Source organism: Schistocerca cancellata, chromosome 4 (assembly GCF_023864275.1).
Source record: "Schistocerca cancellata isolate TAMUIC-IGC-003103 chromosome 4, iqSchCanc2.1, whole genome shotgun sequence".
Lineage (NCBI taxonomy): Eukaryota > Metazoa > Arthropoda > Insecta > Orthoptera > Acrididae > Schistocerca > Schistocerca cancellata.
Window position 1 is genome coordinate 719,430,078 of NC_064629.1, and position 16,730 is coordinate 719,446,807.

The 16,730-nt window shown below is 40.2% G+C and overlaps 1 protein-coding gene across 2 annotated transcripts in view; it reads left to right on the forward strand.

Moving 5' to 3' along the window:
• The window catches only part of LOC126184666 (protein phosphatase 1H), a 182,454-nt gene that overhangs the window by 89,544 nt on the left and 76,180 nt on the right, over window positions 1-16,730 (forward strand). The gene's annotated exons all lie outside the window — the stretch shown is intronic.

Genomic DNA, 16,730 nt, shown 5'->3' on the forward strand with positions numbered 1-16,730 from the left:
ATCCAGCTCATCGTCAAATGGCACCTACTTTAAATCAGACTGTAGCAATAAAAAATGATTGACAGGTAGCAAAGCAAGCTTTAAATGCAGATTAGAATTTTTTGTTGTGGACAACTCTTGCTGTTATGTAGAGAAATTTATAATAAAAAATTGAATAGCATGTGCAGTATAGGTGGCAAAGATGTTTAGTTTGGTTATAAAACTTAAGGGCTGTATGGCAGTAACACAATTAGTGCATAGGACTAATTGCTGGCTATTCAGCATGTTTGCCATCTGTAAATAAGCAAGTGGCCATCTGTACACATAAACAAATCATTTTTGGGCAATCTGTAAACTGGTGATTCTACATTATTTTGATAGAAATCATTTAAATTTTCTATGAAACATGGAATTAACTACCTTGCTATAATCATACCACACTTACATGTAAAGTACATGCAACTGGTGGAAAGGCTGGTTACAAAGGAGAATGTACTCATCTCCAAAATTTTGCATGCATTGTGCAGTAATGTGAGACTGCATTTTCAACATATATGCCCCCCCCCCCCCCCCCCCCCCAGCTACACCACATATATTTCTACAATTATGGAAAAAAGAAATTCAAAGCTGTACACCTCTGTGCAAATGTGGGCTTGTGATACCCATCTCAGGTGGTGTGCGAGTTATAAAGCAGACAGAGGGTGAGTATTTCAGTATCACCAATTTGCTTTCTGTGTCTGTCTCACAGGTGCTCCAGCTATTACCTCAACTGGCAACCATATGGGTAGGGGACAGGAGTGCTCTAAAAGAGGACTCTCTTTCTGTTTGGACACTCTCCCATAAATAAAATTATGTACCCAGAAAACTTATCACTAGCACTTGTTAATGTAACACTTGTTGTGTTTGCTTTATGTCATCTATAATTAATACAGCAACTGCTGAGTAGTCTGACCATATCTATAGTAACATGAACCTGTTCATATAGCTGTGCATGTTAAAACACTGCTTCTGGAACAAGGAGATGCACCAGCCCTAGTTCAAATCCACCCGGCGAATTTCATTGCGCCTGTCAGGCTGGATGAGGTTTTTAGGCAGTTTCCCACATCCCACTAGGTAAATACGTTGCTTTCAAGAACTTACTTGTTGTCCATGTTTTTATTCTATGTAAGAATTCCACGCAGTTGTTCAGAGCTTCTTGCTTCATAGTGTTAATTAGATGCATATCCTGTAGTGTATCTGTTGCTTCAGTCGTGAGGATTTCAATTAAAGAAACCTATCTCTTTTACTCTGATGACAGAGGGTATGCATTGTGGCATGAATGCTGTGAGACACTGAAAGAATTGAGAAACCATCTTGACCCATGACCATTTACTCGCCATCCAAAACATAACCGAGCTAGGTCGTAGCTGGACCCAAAGAATACATATCCCTTAATGGCATCCCAGGTGTTTTCAGCACTTAACGTCATGTGACAAAGGAGCCACACAAGCACCCTCGTTTGTGTAAAAAGTCCCTCAGACTATTTTGACACCATTCAAGTGCAGTGGGATGATGCATTTTCTTGCTGAAAGTTACTGGTTGCTTGTGGGGAAATGTAGGTGAACAAACACATCTACAGGGTCAAATAGTATGTTCCTGCATCATGTGCTGATCAGAGGCAGTGACAGTGTCTCAGGGCTTCATATCATACTATGAAAAATTTCCTACAATATAATACTTCAACCACTTAACACGTCAAATCCTGATCTCTGTTTGTACCCATGTGTACCATGATTTGCCTTTCCATGCCTTATTTTCCCATGCTTTTTCCTGTCATGGTGTTTCTGCATGCGTGTTAATATTTGAGCCCTGTGATGTGGGTAAGCAGAGGTACATGCATGAGGCTCTGGCTTCTGCAACCTGACAGCCTGGAACTGTTTCTGAGTGATATGACTGCTCACTGGACGGTACTGTCTGTCCAGTATGAAATCAGTGATTTTTTTTTCTGTGGTGTGGTCCATTTATCTTCGGTTTCAGTCTTCAGTTGTAGACCACAATCCTCATTGCTGCCCTTGTTGGTTAATTCAGTTAGTGACAGTTTTCCCAAAACTGCACCCTAAACACAGTGGCAGGTAACACATGCTTGCTTTCTCCACTCATTATTAGCTGCCCATAGAGAGGTGTCATGAGACCAGTTGGAGTTCCAAGGCATGCTGAATAAACAGGTGTATGATATCAGCAGAGAAATGAGTGGAGAGAGCTAAATCCCAGGTTGTACTCACTCCTGCTCAGTTGAAGTAGAGGTAGATTTTTGTGGTGGTGTGCCCACACACTCCAATCTGCAGAGGACTGTCCTACAACACTCTGACAGATAGCAGTGTTCGCCACACCTATCACGGTGGAGTTCGATGATGCTCACCATCAGGGGAGATGCAATGATGAGTTCTACCACGGCTAGCTATGAGAGGTCAAGTACAACTTCACTCTGAAATCTGTGGAGGAAGATCTGGTGTGGGTCAAACTTCCTCACCTGTGAAGATTACAGGAGTGTGACCACCACAAAAGTGGCCACACACCAGTGGCCCTTTTACACACATGCCACACATACAGACAAGGTGATCAAAGCTATTTTTCGTGGCTTCCCACAGTCTATGAGGTCTGATAATGTTAAAGCAGAGCTTTATGACCTAGAGTTCGAGATGAAATCCCTGAACGCGACAGATGATGGTCCTCTCCTCCTGGCAGTTGCTTTGGACAACATCAAAAATGGGAAATTATTCCAGATCACCCTGGTGGCAAAAATGGCTGTCATGGTGGAGAATCTGAATTCAAGGCGAGGGATGCCTCATTGTTTCAGTTGTTAGCATGCTGGGCATGTGGCTTGCCATGGCACAATACTCAGTGTCTTTGTGAAGTGCACTCATGGCCACCCAAGCCAATGCTGCCCACTTCCCAGGCGAGAGAACCAAAATGTGTGAACTGTGGTGGGAAATGTAGTGAGTTGCTGTGGCAGTGAGAAATTCAAAGTTGCATTAACTAACAGAAGGCAGTGACTACAGTCTGCACCCCATCAGGTGCAAGACGTCAACAATGTGAGGGAGCACTCTGTCTGATGTCTGCACCCATACGGACCACTGAGTGCAAGCCAGGTGGGGGAATTCACTGGCACAGAACTGCTGCAGCTGACGACCACAGATGCAGCAGCCGTGGCATAACAGCCCCCAGAAGAACGCACACATACACCAGAAAATGCCCACTACAGGTATGGAAGGACAGCCCACATGAACTGGATTTGCAGTGCGGTGCACAAGCAGCAGAGAAGGCAGAACTGGAGACCACAATCTCCACCCCCTAGAGCCAGAAGAAGGCTAGGTGGGATATCGGCCTCGTGGAAGGTGGCGACAGCGGCCACACTTTAGTCAAAGGCCTCAACAATGTAACACCCAACACCAGCTATACTTATATTGTGAGAAGTGCTGACATTGGCAGTCTGGTTAAAACAGCTGTTGCAGCATGCCTGCTGTCATGAAGATTGCTGGAGAAACAGCCAAGCTGCTAACTGCTGGTGGGCTAACCTGCCACCCTTCGTGCCAGTGCACTCGTCGAGCTGTGTGATTGGTCAGACTGCTGGCCACCGCTGTGCTGTTGCTGCTGACACCATTACATCAAGAAAGCCTCAAAGGGCATTTCTAAGGCAACCACAAGAGAATCTACACCTGCATTCGCCTGCACTGGAGGCACAAAAGCTATGTGTTTTGAAACACCAACATACACAGAGGCTGAAGGGGACTTCTGTGAAGAAAGCCAAGTCATGGCTGGTAAACACCTGCTGCGTGATCTTTGAGATAGTGTGTCCATCCATCAGGCACCCACAATCTTGACAGGCTCAAGTGTTCTTACATAGTTCCTCTTGCTGTTACACTCAGCTGTCACACTGACAGCCAGTAAAAGATCTGATAACACCCCGTCATGTGATTTGGCTAATTGTTCTATCTGCTGGGGCAACATTGGTTTTCTCTCTCTCTCTCTCTCTCTCTCTCTCTCTCTCTCATTTCACTCCTCATGTGGTTTGATCCTTGATGATGTTGATGTGTCCATATAAATAAGTCAATAAAAGGAAATCCCCTTAAAGTTTGTTGAATAGTAACTAACTATTGGGCACCTTAGTCATAAAGAAGCAAGATATCTGTTGCTGAGGTGTATGGTCTTTAAGATACTGATTTCCAAAGTCAGGTGTAGAAATTCTTTCTTGCTAGATGAGATGTGAATTGATAACAGGTCAGTTTGTCAGACAAAACATTAAATGCTTATATATATGTGTAAAAATGTATATACTACATTATGTGCCATTACTCATCATCACTCCATGCAACTACTACTCCACAGATCAATGATCCCATTCCTCATACTGCTGTAGGCGATGCCACTCATTTGTTATAATGGCAAATGGCTTCTGTGCTGCAAAACCGTCGTAAAGCCAAATCCCATAATCTTTCTTTGGGGATATCTATCATAGGCCTTTGAATGCTATCTATAACAGAAGTCCTCTCCAATAGTTCACTATTATATTGTTTCATACAGTTCACTTTATAGAGGACTAGAATTTTCCCTGCAGCTTCAACCATATTGGTGTATGACATATATATTTCCCATGCCTCCTGCTCCCCCTTCTGTGGCCACCTCTTCCTCCGTCTTGTCTCTCTGTCCATCTCATCCTCCCAGCTCTCTCTCTCTCTCTCTCTCTCTCTCTCTCTCTCTCTCTCTCTTTCACATATGTTCCATCTCTTCCTCCCCTCTCTTTCTGTCAATATCCTCTGCCCTTTCTCTCTAACCATATCTTCTTCCCCCCTCCCTCTGGCCATACCTGCCTCATTCCCCCCTTCCTCTGTTCATATCCTCCTCCTTCCACCCCTTCCTCTGTCCATATCTTTCTCCTTCCACCCTCCCCCTGTCCATGTCTTCCTCCTCCCACCTTCCGTCTGTTCATATCCTCCATCCCCTCTTCCTTTTTCATCTGACCACTACTACACTACACTGTCCTCCTTCCACCTGCATCTCCCCCTTCTCAGCTTTCTCTGTGTCCATCTCCTCGGCCTTCCTCTCTATGTCCTCCTCCTCCTCCATCACACTTTCTCTGGTCCTCTCCTCTCCTTCTGCCTCTCCCTGTACATCTCCTCACCTCCGTTCCTCTTTCAGTGTCCATCCCCTCCTGCCTCCCACTTCTCTGTACATCCCCTCCTACCCTTTTTTCCTATCCGTCCCTTCCTTCCCCCTATCTTTGTCTATTCCTTCCTCTGTCAATCTCAATATTCCCCCAAGTGTACCTTCCCGCATGTGTAACCCCTGAAAAGCAGGTCAATAAAGTAAACCGATACACTCCCATAACATGCCTGTTGTGCAGGGCAGATTACATGTCATGGGCTTGAAAACAGTTTTTTGTTCCTGACGTATAGGCTACAGTGCAAAACAGATCAATGCTACTCCAACACAACAACTTGTCATGCAGAGCAGACTGCTACTTTGGGGCTGGAAAAGCCTTTCTTGTCCCCAGCATTCAGGCTGTCCTGCAAGCAGGTTGATACTATTCCCCCACACAACGTGCCTGTTGTGCAGGGTACCCAGCACTGCAAGGGCTGAAAAAACATGTTTTTGCCTGTATCTCTGCTCCTACTGGAGCTAGGAGATTGTAAATCCCACAGTGCTGATATTCATGAAGTTTGCTCTTTGTGTGCCAAATTTGGTTGAAACCAATCCAGGGAATTAAGAGGAGATGCTAGACATACATACTGCTTTACACACACACACACACACACACACACACACACACACACACACACACACACACACACACACACAGAGTGTCTTAGAGTCATCAGCTACATTATCTCTGGTGTTTCAGTAAATATTTGCAATTTTGCTTTTGCAACGCGCAGCGGGAGTCGGTCCAGACAGATACTGCTTATTACATTTTTTGTGTGACGTCCAGTGTCAACAGAAAGTGTCAATTTGTTTCCCATTACAAACAGAATTATTTTTAAAGTGGAATTTTTCACATGCCCATTTGGCAGAGCAGTCCCAAATTAGTCTAGTGCAATATTCATGTTATCAATGTTTATTAACAGAGAGAACATGAAGAATAACCAGTACTCCAGCAATGATAGCACCACCCTATCCTGCACTGACTGCTACCACCATGCAGAAGCCCTGCTGAGTTGCTGTAAGAGTACTGTTTATTCTTTGTGTTTTACTCTTCCTGTTAATACACAATGATAAAATGAATATCACTCTAGACTAATTTTGGACTGCTCTGTCGAATGGGCATGTAAAATTCCACTTTAAAAATGATTTTGTTTGTAATGGGGAAACAAACCAACATTTTCTGTTGATGCTGGGCATCATATGAAAGATGAGATGAGCAATACTTGCTTGTCCTGACAAAACTCATCCCGAACAGGTCATGAAGGCCCAATGGTATCGACTGGCTGCTGTGTCATCCTCAGCCCATAGGCGTTACTGGATGCGGATACGAAGGGGCATGTGGTCAGGACACCCCTCTCCCAGCCGTATATCAGTTTCCGAGACCGGACCTGACTCCAGCTCCATGTTCCAAAAATAAAATTGCAAATATCTGTGGAAACAGCAGAGAAAATGCACCCGACAACCCATAGGAAAGATACTGGGTGTATATAGAAAGATTTCTTGGAGCAATGATTGAGTTTTTTGCTTCCCTGCTCCTTTCAGTTCTAAATAACATTCCTAAGGCCCAATTCACACAGAAATGGCATGGTGCAGATGCGTGGTGGTCTCAAGACATGATTTGGTATGGACAGGGCATGAGCAATTCACGCTGAAGTGGCACTGTCAGAGAGGTGGGGAACAGCCCCACTACGAATGGATCAGAATATGTCTTCTTTATCAGGTGAAGATGCTGATGCATTGGATCTTTTGTAGCGCGTAAATGTTAAGCAGCAAATAAGGTATTGGGTTCATCTGTTATGGTTGGGAAAAGGGAAGAAATACGGCACATTTGATGTAATGAAAGGACTACATGTGTATCCCAAAAATTTCCAGCATTTTTACGGAGTGTCTCAAAAGTCTTTCTATATTGTGTTAGACAAAGTGAAGGACAGAATTCAGAGAAAAGCAATGAAACTGGAATGTTTTGATCATAATACCGGTTTCTCAAGACTTTCATGTGAACGTAAACCTAAATATTGCTGAATTTGTAAGAGATGTTCAAAATATTAGGGCAATTTTCCACAATCTGATCATCCATAAATATTTCACTGCTGTAGACAAGAAATTCCTAGTAACAGGGCATAGTTTCCTATCATGTGATAAAAGATTTTGCCCTTATATAGAGGAACAAAATATCCTTTCACCCAGAAAACTGGATTCCAGACATTGCTAACTCCAAGGACAACGGATTCCTTCTGTGCGAGATGGAACCAGAGGATTTTAGGGATCTTAATGCACTAGACCATGGGTTGCCCAGAGACTCATTCAAAAAAACTAGTAAACTAAGGGGAAGGAAAAGTCATAACATCTAGCAACCATGGATTTGTAAAAGCATTGCAAAGAAGCCAAGAGATACTGGAAAAAGAAATCTGACACTAGATAACATTTCAGTTTTGCGTATTGTGTGTGATAAAATTCTGCCAGTAAAAAGTGGCAAGAGAAAGCATTACTTGAAATGTGAGAGGATATCCCAGCTGTAAAACGAATTTTGTATGAGCAAGTATCGACTGAATAGTGGATTTTTGCATGTCTGCCCGGCAAACCCCATTGATTAAGGACAGAAAATGTGATGCTGACTGTACACGTGCAGTATAATTTTAACACGGATAGCATTAAATTTTTTTGTATCTGCTGCTACCAGTACTGGTTGCGCAGATTTGGTATTGCAGTAAACAGTATGTGTTTTGACCTGTGTTGTACTTTCTCAAAATAAAGTTTAACTGCACAAATTCAATATTGTTCGTCCAGGAAAAAAAAAAAAAAATAGTGCTACTTTTTCAAAGATAATGTAAGTAATTGTGTAATAACTCTTAAAAAATATGCAAAATGGTGTTTTACCTTGTATACACTGCCTGCATCAAGAAATCCTAAATATGTAAGCATAAAATACGTCAGCAAATAGATAAGCATAAAACTTCCAGAACACAGAATACTTTAGTTATATCAGTAACAGAATCTCATTTCGCAATCATTGCTCACTGGAACACATGCCATTTGTTCGACAATATGTGAACAAAAACAATTATTCAATGTTTTGTGAATGTAACTGTTAGTGCAGACAAGAAAAATTTACGTATACAGTATATAGTGAACTCTGTTGCTGGGTGTGCGATTGTCTACCTCTAGTTTTGTGTGAAATAGTGCCACATACCTGCCAGATGTTTGCACCACACAAATTCTGTGTGAATTTGGCCTAACAGTGGGCTTTAGCACATGTACCTACTGTGAAATCCATGTGAAAGCATTCTCGTACTGTTCCTTCACTGATGTTCAAAGTCACTGAGTTCTTTCCATTTACTCATTTACATATCCAATGCACTGATGTCTTGTGCCTGCTCTTGTATGTATAGCCTCATATAACACATTCATTGGTTCCTCCGAGATTGCTCCAGTTTTTTATACTCTCATTGTATAGATCAAAACACAAAAACAGGAGCACAGTATTGCTTTCAGTGCCTTTACAGTGTTTAAAATTCACTGATTTAGACTGATTTAGCATTAGAAAGATGATGGCTGCACAGAACACTATGCACTCTATACATGATACATAGTTCACGGTGACTCCTGTGATTGTGCAGTACAGCATGGATAACAATATTCTGCTTATTTGTTAGTATCTAAATTCTGTGGATATTTTGCCCTCTGATCTCTGTCTCTCCTTGAATAAAAAGAAAGTCAAAAGTCTGTGACACATGGAAGTATATCATACCCAGTTTCAATGCATTTGCTGAGACCAGTTCTGTTGGAAGCATTCCAGACCAGACTGCAACAGTGGAAGGGTTTCTGGACAGTATGTGTAGAAGATTGAAGGTATTAGAGAATTGAGACTAAGAATGTATGTGCCAGGATTTCATGTGTATTGTTTTCAGAGTGCCCTTGGACTAGATTTGTACTTCGATAAAAGACCAACAGTTGCATCAAATCTATTTTGAGACTTCTTTGACAATGATGTCTTGTATTAAAGACCAAATGAGAAAAAGGAGAAGTTTGTAGAAAAGTGGTAACAATTAAGAAAAGGATGAATCCTTTGTAAAGCTACATGAGGAAAGAGAACGGGGTGTGGAATAAAGGACTTTGTGTCATACAGTGCAATTCATAATTGATGACATGTCTCTGGAAATTGTGATCTCCATTGGTATAATGAATGAAAAACATTGTCTGGATCATTAATAAAAAATAGTGATCCAGGCTGTGTTTTTAAGTACTGTATAATGCACTTTTCAAGCAATGGAAGCAAATATTTAGTAATTAGAGAAAAAATTGTAACAGTAAAGGGAAGCAATGTAGTTTAAAGAAAGTTGTCATTTGTACTGGTTTAGTAAACCTGTTGCATGTTGACAGATTTGCACATCCAAACCTAATTAATATCTGAGAGCATTTGCCTTGAATATCTTCTGTTGTTGTTTTCAGTCCAAAGCGTTGTTTGTTGAAGCTTTTTTCTTCACTTGTCTATCCAGTCTCTTTGTACCTGCGTAAATATTTGAGTATTGTTCAATAGGAAAAATGTTGATTTCTTTATTTGCATGACTGTTCGTCTGTAAAATCACCAAAAGTAAACACTAAGTCTATGAATATGTCATGTGTAAACATTATTTTGCATTTGTAAGTGTGTTTTACTGACTGCTGTGTAACTGCCGCTTTATGTGACAGCTCTTGATGAAGAAGTTAATGATAATGCAATTTTGTCATATGATGACATGTTGGAGACCGTGGCTGTTTTTGAAGACAAATGTTGATGGTGTTAGGACAGCAACCAGCCACAAATTTACTTTGAGTTCCTGCATACTTCATAAGCCATAAATTAAAAGACCTCATTACCAAATACTATACATTTGAAAATAACTACACCATACATAACACACATGAACTCATAAGCTTAATTAAAGACATCCACATCCCACCAACAGCTAAATTAGCATCACTAGACATAGTCAACCTGTACACGAACATCCCTGTAAAAGAGACTATTAACATTATAAGAAACAATCTGCTTAAATATAAGAAAATTAGTGTTGCAGAGATCTGTGAACTCATAGAAATACTTTCACTTATTCTAGAGCATAATTACTTTAGCTTCAACAACAAACTGTACCAACAACATGATGGTTTGGCAATGGGAAGTAGCTTAGCTGGGATATTGGCTGACATCTACATCAACCATATAGAACAAAAATTCTTTTCTGCCAACCAGCACATCTCAAACAAAATAATATACTACAGAAGATATGTTGATGATACAATACTGCTTTTTGATGGTACAAGCAATGAAATAGATACATTAGCAGCAGATCTTAGCAAAATGCACAAAAATATTAAATTCACAGTTGAACACGAAACTAATAAAAGCATTAACTTTCTTGACCTGAAAATTTGCAATAGTAACAATAAACATCAATTCAGTATTTACAGAAAACCTACCACCACAGATGTCAGTATTAGCAACTCATCTTGCCACCCCCGCCAACAAAAAATGGCATATTTCAGAACGATGCTACACCGAATTAAAAAAGTACCAATGAGTGACACTGACCAACAAAATGAAATCAATATAATTAAAGCAGTTGCTCATAATAATGAATATAAACACACAATAATAGAAAAACTCCACAACAAAATGCAGACAAAACCCACAGATCCACTTCACAGCAGTCACTTCAAGCCAAATCAGTGTGCCACTGAAGCCAAACCTAAATATGCTACTCTCCCATACATAGGCCCACTTTCATACCAAATAGCAAACTTATTTAAAAAGAAGAAAAATATCTGAATCAGCTTTTCCACAAATAATAAATTACAACAAAAAGTAATCCATGATGTAAACACCTCCAAGAGTCCCTACCGTAAATCAGGAATATACAAACTCAAATGTGATACATGCCCAAAATTCTACATTGGACAGACAGGCAGAAGTTTTGAAATTAGATACAAAGAACATATTGACGCTCTAAGACTTGGTAACTTGAACAAATCAGCATTTGCAGCCCATATTGCTGAAGAAAACCATTCACTGGGAAACATTGAGGACAACTTAAAGATTTTGCATCTAACAGAGAAAGGAGCCACTATGAATATATTAGAAGAATTAGAAATACACACACACAAAAACAGCACCCCAGACTATATCCTTAACGAACAAACAGAGTTGGCTAACACCCCTTTCCTGAACAATTTCCAAAAATTACTTTCCAGCCTCCAAAGCAAATAATATTAATACACCTATCTGCAGATCAAGTAGAAAATTTATATGTTACTATAATTCTCATGCTGCCAAATGTAATAAAATAATATACTATTTTACCTATACAGTTCTAAATATATATAAAAAACTTTATAATTAAATTAGCAATAACAGATATATATAAAAAAAAATTCAATCTCTCTGTACTAATGTAAAAGACATTACAGTTTTGTAAAAGAATATATGATCCTTTCCAAACATAGGACATCATTGTCAAATGTTACGATATATCATAGCATCTGTGACACCCATATGTTTGTAAACTCTTTGTATGTACCAAAACATGTGGTGTGTGGTTGGAATGATCTCAGTGACAAATCTAAAGTGTACAGTGAGAACTATTATGTGTGCAACAATGAGGATGCAGTGGAAATGCATTTACATCGATTGGATGAACGTTATGGAAACAATCACTCGAAACCGACGTTTCACGTAAGTCACATGCAATGAAAATCTGCAACGCAACCATCTGTGTGTGGCGTGTTTGTAATTATGTTTTATTTATATTTTAGGACAATTAATCTATAAAAACACACCAAATGTCAGAAAGAAAGCGTGTAAACCGTCTGATGATGAATCGCAACGATTCGAAACCGGTAACGGTTTCCTTTGAATAAAGGAACTCAAAGTAAATTTGTGGCTGGTTGCTGTCCTAACACCATCAACAGTTAATGATAATTAATGAGAAGAGCGTAGAAATGCTACAAAAATTGATAAGTTTTTCTTTTATTAGTATTATGTCATATGCTGTGATAAGATCCGTTAATACAGCTACATTTCAATATTTTCAAAATATTCTTAGAATGCATGTGAAGTCATACTGCCATAAATATTGGACAATTTGCTAATAAAGTGTTTGTATTATCACTAATAATGGTTCTTTCTTGTAGAAATTTGATACAATGTACATCCTCAGTAAGAATGATTACTACGTCATGAAAATTTGATGATATTCCACTTGATTAATTTGATGATTACTTCAAAGAATATCTCCCCCCAAAGCCAAGTAAAATCCCTGTTAACTGATTGTCAAACACTAACCTAAATCAGTGCAACTGTTTCTGCAGCCCTTAATTATTGTGTGTGTGCACAGGCACGTGCTGTGCGTGTTGATCAGTCATTGTATCAGTCCTCCATTAAAGTAAGATGCTTAGCATTGTGTTCGGGTGGTGGCAATTGGTACTATTAATAGCCTCACCCCCACACATTTTCCTATTTGATTTGTGGTTGCTGCATGGATAGAACAATTAAAGACACAGATTTTTCTACATGTCCTCCAAGTTCCCTAATTTTAGTTATTATGAGCTAGGAATGTTTTTGAAATAAAGATGATGATACTTTTGACACAGATGTTCTTAAATAGAACAAGTTTTCCAGTTTGTGAGTGAACCATAACTAGCAAGTTATGCCACTTTTCACTTCAAAATAACATTTAAATTTTTCAGTGAAAACAATCAATTTTTGACAATATAATGTAATTGGATAGATAAACCTACTCACCAAGTGGTGGCAGAACAAGCACATGAAAGGAGGTTATAATTACGCAAGATTTCAGAACCAGTGGCTTGTTCTTCTGGCCGATTGTCTAGCTCGTTCTTCCGGCAGATTGTCTACCTTGCAACCACTGTATTGGCTGCTAATGGCAACAGGGGGCAGGACTGGAGGTATCCAATGGTGAGTGCATTGTGAGGCTATGGAGTGTAGTTGAAATACGTAGTCGACAAGTAACTTACAGGAATGCTACAGTGCTAGTGGTGTTGATACAAAGCAGAGTAATAGCAATGATAAACAAAGCAAACATTGCATTATATCTACAACAACAATTGCTGAAGTTGACATTTCACCATAAAAGAACCCAAGGAATTTCACAGAGTGAGAAGCAAGTGGCAGATGAAATATTAGCATTTTTGCAAGATGAGTGAGTGGAATGTGTGGTGTTGAATATGTTTAGTACATGAGGAGTACAATGATGCTGATACATGCATACCAAGTGAAAGTGATACTGAAACAGGTGTTGAGCCATGTATTTCATTATCCTTGTCAGGCAGGGAGCCACAAATCCTGTGTCCAGTGAAATCTAGTAATGGATAATTATTGTCCAAGAAGTGGGTACTGTATGTAATTATGTACATAGAAGGGCATCCACAGCATAGTGAAAAAACGATTATGAACAGATTTTGAATAATTCTGCAGCAATATAACCATGTAGTGTATAAGAAAAACTACAGATATTCAAGGGAGGACAAGGGGCACATGTCACAAAAACTATGTTTGCGCATTTCGAGGATGCACGATACAGTTTACTGGACGTGCATGATAGTGACCTACTACATTATGAACATCAAATTGCACATGATGTAGATTAAAGTGATTTCCTGGAAAGCAGTGGATGGTTGCATAACTTCAAACAGTGCTACAGAATTGAAAGATGTAAGATAATGAAATTTCATACAAAGCATCAACTTGATGATGCACAGCAAACTGTGGAATTGGCCAAAAAATTTGTAGCTGAGATGAAAAAACTTATCCTGTCGTTCAGTAATGAATTTGTTTTTAACTCTGACCAATCGGGATTTGAAGAGAGAATGCATATGAAAGGAGACCCTGGAAATATAGGTATCAAGAGAGATGTATCAAGATCAACTAACATCACCTTAACGGATTCATATACAATTATGCTGACTGTTAATATGGATGGTAAATTGGCTGGGAAGTTTTATTGTTCTGCAAACAGTGGAAGTGCTCTACCCCCTGTGATTCCTTCTCATGTGCATGATCTTGCATGAGCAGTAGGGAATATTTACGCCACAGCAAGCAAGAGTAGGAAAATGGGCATAAGAGAACTACAGCTTTTGTATGAGCACTGCTTTTTGACCACCAGCTGGTCAAAATAAATTGCTTTTGCTTGACTCCTGATCTGCATATAAAAATCACACTTCTTTAGAGCAAACTGTTCCTCCTGAAAAGTGTGTGACATTGCAGTTCATACCACCTGAAACCATTGGACAAATTCGTCCTGTGGATGTTTATTTTTTCCATGCCTATAAAACACATTATCGCACTATCTGCAGCTACTTCTTAAAGTATAGCCAGTTTCATGATACGTTCCAGGACAGGCTGTTTCTTATTGGGTTGTGTGCCATCACATTCCATCAGTTCTCATCACCCCTTTACACAAGTATGATTTTATGCGAATTCTTTAAGAGTGGATACCTAGCTGAACATTTTGCATGGTATGTACCTCCAAAAGAGTTTGCCTTCAGTCTTGATGATGTGAACCTTTGTGATGAGTGTGGCACACCATTCTTCATTTGGTGTTCATGGTGCAGCTTAATGGTTTGTTTTGAATATTTTTTGAATGTCAATGGTGGCCATTTTGTGAAGTGTAATACATACATCCCATAGAAGGCTGCTCTCCGCAAATCCAGGACACTCATTTTCAGTCACCCTCTTGATGCACATGGTAAGTCATTGGCAGCTAATAATTTTTCTGTCATAATTGTCAACATATCACTTTCAAATGAGCCTTACTAAGATCTCACATGCAAGAGGTTTCTTTGTGCATACTCTTTTTGACCACAGGAAATTGCTATGTACAGCCTCCAGAGTAATGTAGGGCAAAGTAAATTTGCATTCTCACTGCAGTTCAGCAGGGTGTCCTGTGTTTTGAGTCATAAACAGACAATGTGTCTCGTGAGCACTGTTCAGTACATCAACATGCCTCATAGTATCATTTCAAGTTGTGTGCACACGTGTCACTTTGTAGTAAGAAAGGCTGTGAATGAAGGCAGTTGCCTTCCAAATTAATGTACTTTACAGTGAAGTTATGTGCACATTCAGCCCTATTATGAGACACAAAGCATTGAAGATAAGCCTCATATTGCCCACCAGAAACACCAGCCGATAACCACTACTTACAAATTAAGGCACATAGTTACCTCAAGGAGAATACACTACTTTTGTCAGATATCTGTAAGGGATATGATGACCCAGGTATCCATTACTAACAACAGTATGAAACTCTCAGCACTGTGGTGCATGGATAATGTGGGCAACAGGTCACCTTCACTGAAAGTGCAGGATTTGTCAGACTTTTGATGATTGTTATAGAAGAGTGTGGGAGTGGCCAGCTACCGATGACTCTCATGTGGAGTTCCACAGTTTCAGCAGCAAGTTGTGTCAGTCATGTTTTTGGCCAGTATCATGTATAGGTTGCTAGATAGATGTGTCTCATTATTACCAAGGGAAATTTTAGGGCCGGATCCCGCTACTTATTGTCCAACTCGTCAAGCCAACATTTTGGTATTGTGTTTGTCATTCGGTATGATAATGCCCATGTACATTGCATCCACATTGTGAACACGAATCAGCTAAGTGTAATGGCCTGTGGTACCTGCTATCATGAACCCAATTGAGCACATTTGGAATTGGTGGAAACTTCCAGTGTACCCTCACAGGAACCCTCAGGTGGAACAACACTGTCCCAGTTACCCTGTGGACAACATGCCAATGAGGATCCAAGCATTTTACAGTTCAGTAGTTGGTTTGGGGGAAATGAGGGGTGGTCTAGCAGGGTAAGGGGATGGGGTAGTAGGTGTAACAACACGGTATTTAACGGTACCCGAAGCCTCTCTTGATTTCAAAGATGTTCACCTTCAAACAGGCTGACTTTATTTTGATTTATTGTTTTGTTTTTATTTCAGAGTAAAGGTGTTATTAATTTCATAATGCTTACTCCCTTATTCCTTGTCCCCTTGAATCTAAGCCCACATACATTAGCTAATATTTAGGGAGTGCAAAGCTTTTTGTGAGTACCTAGTCATGTTAAGGTGTCCACAAAGTGTCACTGTTGGAGTGTCCTTGGCCAAGTGGTGTACTGAGGTAGTCATTGATGTGTGCATTGGAATAACAATTGTTTGTTTACAATGGTCGCACAAGGTAATGGGCTCTTGGACAGTTGAGCAGCAGCTCCAGTGAAGTGGGGCCTTCTGGAGCAGCTGATGGGTGTCAAATGGCTGCAATCCTGGTGAACATATGAGAAGGCACTGTCTGATGGCGGCAGCAGCAGCAAACAGTGTGATCTGAAGCGTAGGCTCAAGAGTGGTTAGCAGCTGTGTTGGAATCTGAAGTTGAACTGGCTGTTGAGGGGCTGGGCTGAGCAGCAACTGTGGTACAAAGCATAGGCTTGAGGCTGGCTGGTAATCAGTCTAGAATCCAAAGCTGAACTGGCCATTGAGGGGCTGAGCAGTGACTTAAGTACCCATCAGCGAGGAATACAGGTGGGGTGTCACGTGGA